The 10,446-nt window shown below is 46.3% G+C and overlaps 1 pseudogene; it reads right to left on the bottom strand.

Moving 5' to 3' along the window:
• Positions 1-1,190: 1,190 nt before the first annotated feature.
• On the bottom strand, positions 1,191-3,069 carry LOC139598940 (SET-binding protein pseudogene; annotated as a pseudogene).
• Positions 3,070-10,446: the final 7,377 nt, after the last annotated feature.

Raw genomic sequence — 10,446 nt, forward strand, 5'->3', positions numbered from 1 at the left:
TTGTTACTTTCCTTTCAAGTTCAGCTTCTAAGAGAAGTGCTCTCAGAGTGAGTAGTGTTAATCCCCTTGGACTCTCCCTTAATTCGATGGGAAATGATGCTTCAAGAAGTGATTTAGAGTTTTGAAAATTTTGGTCTCAGTCAGTCTGCCAAGAAAGCTGTGTCCAGGGAGAGCTGTTAGCAATTATCCTCCTCAAGGCTTCAAGTAGCCCTTTGAGTATTCAAGTGTGTATGGGAGGAGAGGGATTCAAGCTGCATGAGCAAGAAAGCCAAGTCATGCCCCGAGCTCTGATCAGTGGGTGTCTACAACCTAGATGAATTTGTCCAGGTTTTGGAGATACTCATGAGTCTTTCATCAAATTTGGGTTCCTGTCTGAACTCATCATGATGCCCACATGCTACTAAGGAGACAGAGTATCCTGGGCTACATCAAAAGAAGTGTGGCCAGCACATTGAGGGAGATGACTCTGCCCCTCTACCACTCTGGTGAGATCACACCTGGAGTGCTACATTCAGCTCTGGGGTCTCCAACACAGGAAGGACATTGACCTATTGAAGCAAGTTCAGAGGAAGGACACCGAGATTATTAGAAGAATGGAACACCTCTCCTATGAGGAAAGGCTGAGAGAATTGGGATTGTTCATCCCTTAAAAAGCGAAGGCTTTGGGGTGACCTAATTGTGGCCTTCAAGTACCTGAAGGGAGCCTACAAGAAAGATGGAGAGGGACTTTTTACAAGAGCATGTAGTGACAGGAAAAGGTGGAATGGCTTCAAACTGAAAGAGAGTAGATTTAGATTAGATATTAGGAATAAATTCTTTCTTGTGAGGGTAGTGAGGCACTGGCACAGGTTGCCCACAGGTCATGCATGTCCCATCCCTGGAAGTGTTCAAGGCCAGGTTGGATGGAGCTCTGAGCAACCTGGTCTAGTGAAAGGTGTCCCTGTCCATGGAAGGAGGGTTGGAACTAGATGATCTTTAAGGTCCCTTCCAACACTCTCTGCTCTGTACTCGTGCAGCTTTACCTCGAGTCCTGTGGGCAGTTTTGGGCCTCATAATATAGAAAAGACATTAAGCTGTTAGAGAGCATCCAAGGGAGAGTCACGAGGATGGCGAAGGGTCTGGAGGGGAAGCCTTGTGAGGAGTGGCTGAGGTCACTTGGTCTGTTCAGCCTGGAAAAGAGGAGACTGAGGTCAGACCTCATCGCAGTCTTCAACATCCTCACGAGAGGCAGCAGAGAGGCAGGTACCAATCTCTTCACTCTCATGACCAGTGACAGGACACGAGGCAACAGTATGAAGCTGAGTCAGGGGAGGTTTAGGTTAGATGTTCAGAAAAGGTTCTTCATCCAGAGGGTGGTTGAGCACTGGAATGGGCTCCCCAGGGAAGTGGTCACACCACCAAGCCTGACAGAGTTCAAGAAGTGTTTGGACAATGCTCTTGGGCACATGGTGTGACTCTTGAGGATGGTTCTGTGCAGGGCCAGGAGTTGGACTCAATGATCCTTGTAGGTCCCTTCCAACTCAGCTAATTATATGATTCTATGAGTCTATGATTCTATGAGTCTATTTGTACTGTGATAAAGCCTCAACCTGACTAAAGCTCCTTCGTCTAATGCCTAGGACAGAAAACAGCACTACACCCAAAAAGACTTGAGTAGTCACAAGATGTCCCTCTCCTGACCAGCGCTGCTTAAACACTCAAACTAAATTTATTTTAAGACTAATTGTAGGTGACACTACTGAAAAATCAAGCTAATGGCAAAACAAAATGGTTAAACAGATCATACAAAGAAAGGATTTTCTTATTTTCTTTCTTTTCCCTTTCCTCTTCCTCTCCTTCACTAAATGAAAAAATAAAAAAATTAATTTTTACCCAAACTTAAAGTACCAAAAATTTCTCCCCAGAAGGATATTTCAAGAAGATGTTATGCATCTGGGAGAAAATGAGACTTATACTGGAAGCATTTTCTGAAACATAACTATACTGTTTCTCACAAAATGCTGTCCCGCTTAACGAAGCCCTTTGCCTGGTAGACAGGAATGGATTCAGTTGTTCACAATGCACATTCCTGTATTATTAAAATGCAGGTGAAAGCTTTAACTGCCAAAAGACTGAAGCATTAGCACTCAGGCACAAAGCAGTTTAGAAGTGGGCTCCTTCATTTACCACTCATGCAATTATTAATCTTAAACGTCAATTGCACATAAAAATAAAAGAAGCCTGGCTGAACTTTTGATCCCTTCTGAATTGGTTAATCTGAAGCATAGTTCAAGATCATCTCCGCAGTGTATGCAGTGATGCAGGATGACACCCACTCTGTGTTACTTCCTGCATGTCCAAGCAAGGCTTTGCAAACCTTGCAAAGGTTATGTCTTGGACACAAACTGTTTGAGTAAGTTTAATCCCCTCCTCTCCCTCTGGTTTCAGGAGAAAAGGAAAATACAGAAAGAATAAGACTTACCTTCTTTCTGGAGTGTGGTCTGTCATCCTCTTTAGTTGCCTTGCTATTTTTACCAGCTCGAGGAAGCTTCTCCTCCCCAGACTGCTTGATGGTGATTTTGATCTCAGGAGGGCATATATAGTTCTCCAAGTTCTTTGGGGGCTTCTTAGCTCTCTTGGTGGTCTGGATCTTTAGTTTTAAACTCCCCTCTGTAAAGTTAGCCTCCTTGATGGAAAATTCCTGCTCCTCCAGGCTGTTTCCCACCACCCATTTCTCACTGTCTGCATTGGAAGTGGAATCCACATCTCTCCCAGAACCCAGCTTGTCCTCTTCCTCAGGCTCCAGCCTCTTGCCACTCACCAGGATCCCTTTCCCCGATCCTGCCACAGGCAGCATCGCCTCCTTCACACAGCAGGAGGCAGACAGAGGCTTCACAGAGGTGACAGTGGCTCGCAGAAAATCTGCATTACCCCCCCCTTGCCAAGAACAGCCCAGAGTCGCTCTGGGCTCCATAACAATACTGCAACACCCTGGAGTTTTATCAGAGGGAAGGGGAGTGCAGGAGGGGATGAGGAAAGCAAGGGCAGGTACGATCCAAGGGAACGAATGGCAACTGTCCACCAAATTCAATGTCCTAATTGCCCAAAGGCTGCAAGGAGCTCAGAAGAGACCAGATCTGGCACTGTTAAAAGAAGAGAGAAGAAAAAAAGGAAGTTAGCATGTGCACGCATATGGAACATGAGTGTGGAGCTGATTGAAGCAGAGCACAGAGCACGCTTGGGCTTCCCCTGCATCTCAAGGTCTTTCCTTGAAGCAAAGACTTGCCAACATTTCTGGGGGCTGGAACTGGTATCACAAAGCAAGGAACAATAACCACGTGTATTGCTAAATTGATGAAAAAAAATATATGTAGTCTAAGTGTAAATGCCTTTAACTCAACTTGGGAAATAAATAAAATAAATGAGCAGACAACCAGCTTTCCACAGTCATAAACCCTTGTTGCTTCGAAGTGCTTGCTGTCACAGGGTTTTTCCAAATGGAAAATAATAGACGCAGATGCTTGCCTTGGGTTAAACAATACTCAATGACCAGAGTACAGAAAACATGGCACTGCCCTATGAATGAGTGTCTTGGGTTACAATGCAAGATGTAACCAAAAGTATGTATTCTATCACCATCTATTAAAACCAGGTGGGGCAGTGTTCTTTATCTCTTCCATGACTTATCCCTGATAACTCCCTCTGGGTGGGATATCCTCTGTTAATGGGCCATCAAGCCTCACTGCATGACTCATAAATCTACATCATCCCATTGTGAGATGTTCTGCCCAGGGGGAGGAACCAAGCATTCCTACCTGGATATAATCTGAGATGTGGAACACCATGGGCAGCCTTACCTACTGGATTCCCAGAGAACAAGAGCTACATCACGACCACTGGACCTTCAGAGGAAGACCAGACCCTTCTACAGGATCACCTCTTCAACAGAACCACATCTATCACTTCAAGAGAACTGCAGCCACCATTTAATGGGACTGCTAGCACCACCCTGAAAAACAGGGTGTCAGGTTGTATCCTGACTCTGTCAGTGTTTCTGTACTATTGCATTTATTTTAATTTCCCTATTAAAATGTATTTCTGACTCGGGATCTCCCACTGGTTGACTTTCAAACTGCTACATATTTTGGCTCCCAATGTAGGGCCAGTCCTGAAAAAGTCAGAATTGCAATTTCGTATTGCAGAAGCCACCTATTCACCATGATGCTCAACATGTTTACATGGTGTTGTACCTTGCTCTCTATATTTTTCCGCACATAGGGAACTGCCTGCCTGTTGTAATGCTTCTGTTGATATCAGGGTATGGTATAAAAATTGCTCTATTTGTTTATTATGTCTACTGCATGATAACCTCCTAGGCAATGAACATCATTTGGAATATATACTCCGTTTTGTTTGCTTTTCCTAGTCTGGGCTGCTACGTCTGGGGCCTCCTCAACAATTGCACCCAGCCCCTAGCAGGAAGAGCAGAGAGTGGTTTCTTCCAGCTTTTCAGGCCTGACACAGCCATTTTTGAAAATATTGAGTTCTCTCTGGGTGTCTAGGGTGGCATAATCCTGTTGTCAGTTCTGCTTTCTCTTCTCTCTATGACCTGCACCGTGTGCATCATGCTTAGAAATACAACACTACTTGGTGTGGTACAGTGTCTTCTTGAAGAGGAGGAGAAAAGAAGCAAGTCAGCAGGCACCATGTCTACGCAACCTGTCACAAGGAGAAAAGGAACAAAAAGAGTAGTCAATGCTTCCACACAAACCAACACCAAGTCAGAAATGCCTAAGCCCATAGCAGTTGCCCCTGTTCAAAAGAAGAAATCAAATAGCAAATCAGTCTTCATAATGACTGATGTGGAGGCAGCTAGACCTTCACACCCAGCAGAAGAGACAGAGCCAGAGATCATCACTGGGTCTCTATCCCTGGGTCAGCTGTGTGACCTGTGGAGGGAGTTCACCTGTCAGACAAATAAGTCCATCCTGACCAGGCTGCTCCGCCTCTGGGATGCTAAAGCCAATGACACCATTCTGGATGGAAATGAGGCCAGGCAACTGGGATTCCTGTCCTGGGATGTGGTCATTGACCAGGGGATTGGGAGAACTCAGGAAGCTCTCAGCCTCTGGTGGCAACTGCTGGTGAGCGTAAGGGATAGATACCTTTGTAAAGAAGACCTCCAGGTGCAGCAAAGGAAAATGGAGCACAATTAAACAAGGTATTCGATGCCTAAGGGAATTGGCTGTGCTGGAGATCATTTGCTCAGAAGGCAAAAGATTCCCTAAGAGCCCAGATGGTGTCCAGTGCACGTCACAAATGTGGTTGAGATTCACATGACTTGGACCAGAGATATACTCCTGTTACCTAGTGGCACTGCAATGGAGGGAATGAGAGGACAAGGTGGGAATGTTAGTTAACAAACAAAGAATTTACGAGGACACTGTCATTGCCCCATTACATACCCATGTCTCGTCCATGGAAAGAAAGCTGTCTGAGCATGTCTGAAGCTTGGAAGAGAAACTGAAAAAGGAGCTTAAGGAAGGAATTTACCACATCTCACCAGAACCAACAAGACACTCTGCCATTAGGAGATGTCGCCCAGCCGAGAAAGGATATACTCCACGAGGTAACCTCTGGTTTTTCCTTCAGAAGCATGAAGAAGACATGAGGAAGTGGGATGAAAAGCCCACCTCCTCCTTAGCAGCCCAGGAACACGAATTGAAATTGAAACATCTACCACAAGAAGCTCATCTAGGGTCAACGCTGCTCTGCTCTCTCATGGACAGGACTCCAGATGGTACAGGAATGATAATATGACCAATTCTCTTGAAGGGACCTCAGGAACATATATACAGGAGGAGATCAATGTGCCCCATGACCAGAAATAGAGAGGCCCTGCCTCTAGCCAAGTAGAGGAAAGGGACAATCAGATCTATTAGACTGTGTGGATCCGATGGCCTGGCACGTCTGACCTGCGAAGATATATGGCTTTGGTTGACACCGGCGCTCAATGTACCCTGATGTCATCAAGGTATGTGGGAAAGGAATCCATTTCTATTTCTAGAGTGACAGGAGGATACCAGCAGCTGACTGTGTTGGAAGCTGCAATGAGTTTAACTGGGAATGAGTGGCAGAAACACCCCATCATGACTGGCAGAGAGGCCCTGTGTATGCTCAGCATGGACTATCTCAGAAATGGATATTTCAAGGACCCAAAAAGACATCGTTGGGCTTTTGGGATAGCTGCTGTAGAGACAGAAGACATCAGACAACTGAATACCCTGCCTGATCTCTCAGACGACCCCTGTGATGTGGGACTGCTAAGAGTTGAAGAACAACAGGTAACAATAGGCACAACAACAATGCACCGACAGAGACTCTGTGAGTCCCATCCAGGAGATGATTGGTAAACTGGAGAGCCAAGGGGTGGTCAGCAAGGCTTGTTCACCCTTTAACAGGCCTATGTGGCCAGTAAGTCCAGTGGGGAATGGAGACTGACGGTGGATTACTGTGGCCTGAATGAAGTCACACCACCACTGAGTGCTGCTGTGTCAGACATGTTGGAGCTTCAGTACAAGCTGGAGTCCAAGGCAGCAAAGTGGTATGCCACCATCAATATAGCCAATGCCCTTTTCTCCATTCCTTTGGCAGCAGAGTGCAGGCCCCAGTTTTCCTTCACCTGGAGGGACGTGCAGTACACCTGGAACTGGCTGCCCCGGGGGTGGAAGCACAGTCCCACCATCTGCCATGGACTGATCCAGGCTGCACTGGAAAAGGGCAAGGCTCCAGAACGTCTACGGCATATTGATGACATCATTGTATGGGGGAGCACAGCAGGGGAAGTCTTCCAGAAAGGAGAGAAGATTATCCAGATCCTCCTGAGAGCTGGTTTTGCCATTAAGCAAAGTAAGGTTAAGGGACCTGCTCAAGAAATTCAGTTTCTAGGAGTCAAGTGGCAAGATGGATGTCACCAGATCCCAACAGAGGTGATTAACAAAATCACTGCTATGTTCTCACCTACCAACAAGAAGGAAACCCAGGCTTTTCTAGGAGCTGCGGGCTTTTGGAGGATGCATATCCTGGAGTACAGCACAATTGTAAGTCCTCTTTATCTTGTGACACAAAAGAGAAATGATTTCCAGTGGGGCCCTGAACAACAAGAATTCAAGCAAATTAATTAGGACATTGCCCATGCAGTAGCCCTTGGGCCAGTCAGAACGGGGCAAGATGTGAAGAATGTGCTCTACACTGTGGCTGGGGAGAATGACCCTTCCTGGATCCTGTGGCAGAAGTGACCTAGAGAGACTTGAGGACAACCGATCAGGTTCTGGAGTCAGGGATACAAAGGATCTGAGGCCAGCTATATCCCAATTGAGAAGGAGATTCTTGCAGCTTATGGAGGGGTTTGAGGTGCCTCAGAAATGGCACTGAAGTGCAGCTGCTTCTGGCTACCAGTGCTGGGTTGGAGGTTCAAGGGAAAGGTTCCTTCCACGCATCATGCCACCAACGCCATGTGGAGAAAGCGGATCGCTCTGATCACACAACTCCACATAGGACATCCTAATCACCCTGGGAGTCTGGAAATTGTAACAAACTGGCCTGAAGGTGAGACTTTTGGATTATCTTCTGAAGAAGAGGAGGTGCAAGTGACATGTGCTGAGGAAGCCCCACCATATAACAAGCTACTGGAGAGTGAAAGACGATATGCCCTCTTCACTGATGTTTCCTGACAAACTGTAGGTGCTAATCAGAAATGGAAAGCTGCTGTATGGAGCCCTAAGTGATGAGTAGCACAAGCTACCGAGGGACAACGTGAATGGAGTAGGTTGCAGAGCTTAAAGCCATCCAGCTGGCTTTGGATATCATCAAATGAGAGAAATGGTCGAAGCTCTATCTCTACACCAACTCATGGATGGTACCTAACGTTCTGTGGGGATGGCTGGATCACTGGAGAAAGGCCAACTGGCAACACAGAGGCCGCTGAGATTTTGCAGGACATCACCACCCAGGTAGAGAGGCTGACTGTGAAGGTTCGACACGTGAATGTGCATGTACCCAAGAGTCAGGCTAATGAAGAGCATCATAACAACAAGCAGGTGGACTGAACTGCCAAGGTGAAAGTATCTCGGGTGGATCTGGACTGGTAGTACAAGAGAGAATTATTTCTAGCTCATTGGGCCCATGATGTCTCTGGTTATCAGGGACAAGATGAAATGTACTGATGGACTCATGACCAAGGGGTGGACTTTACCATGGACAGTATCTCACAGGTCATCCACAGCTGCAAGACCTGCGCTGCCATCAAACAGGCCAAGCGGCTAAAGCCTCAGTGGTACAGTGGACAATGGTCGAAGTATAGGTATGGGGAAGCCTGGCAAATTGACCACATCACCCTTCCCTAAACCCACCAAGGTAAGCGCTATGTGCTGATGATGATGGAGGCCACCACTGGATGGTTGGAGACCTACCCTGTGCCTCATGCTACTGCCTGGAACACCATCTAGGGCCTGGAAATACAAGTTGTGTGGAGACATGGCACCCCTGAGAGAACCGAGTTGGACAATGGGACCCATTTCAAGAACGGCCTTATAAACACCTGGGCCAGAGAACATGGTCTCAAATGGCTATATCATATCCCTGTAGAGAGCTTTTTGGAGAATTGGTTAGCTGAGAAAGGACATTCCGATGTGATACCGATGGATAAGGGTAAGAGAAACAAGCTGGGAACTGAGCAACCGGTGCCTAGTTACTGACGAAGGTCACAGTGACCTTCTCTAAAACGGGAAGACGGGGGAGAAAATTGCTTGCCAGAAAATGTAGTTATCCCAAGGTAGAGAAATTAGAGGAATGTACACATAGAAGCAAAATAATTGTTAAGAGATAGAAGTAGGTGTGTTTGATTATAGTGTGCTTTAACCAATAATGAGCTCAGATTTTGCAATATGCATAAGCTTCATTAACACTAATATAAAAATGTGTAAGCTTTCAATAAACTTCGAGATTTGCTATTCATCGCATATGGTGTGTTGCATCTCTCCCGCCGTTACGACATATCCCCTATTATGCACCAGCTGCCAGGAAAGTTGAACGGTGCGACAGACTACTTAAGACCACCCTGAAGGCACTTGGTGGGGGTAGACCTTCAAATATTGGGTAATGAATTTAGCAAAGGCCACCTGGATGGTAAACACAGAAGGCTCCATCAAATGAGCTGGTCCTGCCCAGTCCAAATAATTGCACACAGTGGATGGAGATAAAGTCCCTGTGGTACACATGAAAGGTATTTTAGGAAAGACTATTTGGATTAATCCCATCTCAGGCAAAGACAAACCCATCTGTGGGATTATTTTTACTCAAGGACCTGATTACACTTTGGTGGGTAATGCAGAAAGATGGAGAAACCTGTTGTGTACCACGAGGAGACCTAATCTTAAGTGAGAACTGTGTGTAAGGTTTCAAGACGGTATTGATTTGGATACAATGCAGATGGTAATAGAATAAGGGGTGGATAATGCCTTAGGTTACCATGTGAGATGCAACCAAAAGTATGTATTTTATCACCATCTATGGAATCGTGTCCAGCCGGGATGAATAGTAGTTTTGCCTCAGTAGCATATACAGAAGGCATTAACCTGAGGCCATGGGAAACAGGATACTGAGGGGGGGTACACTTAGCCAGGTCATGGTGAGAAGAGTGGGGTCATGGGAGTCAGTATGCTAATAGAACTATCCTATATTTGGTTAGGTTCCTGGTTCTTGTTCTCAGTTGATTCAGTACTGGATAGAAATAAGGTCATGTTCCGAGATCATGATTGGACTTTTGCCCTCAGAAGACCCCTATACCTGGTTGTGTTTGCATGCCCATGGGTCTTTGGAATCTTGACCCTGTATTCTGCGGTCTCCATGTTTTGTTATTTTGTTATTAAAGTCTTTATTTTCTGGGCAAGACCATCATTCCCATCCCTTATTTCGCCAGGTCCCTCCGGTCAAGCTGAACAAGGGGTCACCGCAAGCTCAAGACTGTGATAACCATCTGTTAAAACAGAGGTGGGTTCCTCACTCTCGCTAGCCATGCAGGTGCGGGGTGGGGTTTTATCCAGCCAGCAGGGTGGTGGTTAAAAAAGAGCTCTAGGGAGGGCAGTGACCCGGAGCAGGCAAACAGGGCGTGGCACATTTACGAGGACGTGGCACTGCAGTTTGCTGGGCAGTTAGCACAGGCAGGGCTATCAGGCAGTGTTGCAGGTATCCTCCTGCTAGTGGGGTTTTCACTTTGTTTTGTGTAACGATTTGATTGATTGGTTGGTTTTGGGTTTTCTTTTAGCAATGGTCTTTATATGATCAAAAGCTGCAGCTACTAAGAGTGAATGTAGCCCAACAGAACCCTTCAAGAAGGACATGTCTGTCCAGACCTATTCCTGTGAGGAGTGTTTGAGCTTGTCAGTGGTACCAGGGGGCATTGCAAAA

The sequence above is a fragment of the Agelaius tricolor genome, unplaced genomic scaffold, assembly GCF_023055355.1.
Source record: "Agelaius tricolor isolate 1412-34295 unplaced genomic scaffold, bAgeTri1.0.p SCAF_21, whole genome shotgun sequence".
Lineage (NCBI taxonomy): Eukaryota > Metazoa > Chordata > Aves > Passeriformes > Icteridae > Agelaius > Agelaius tricolor.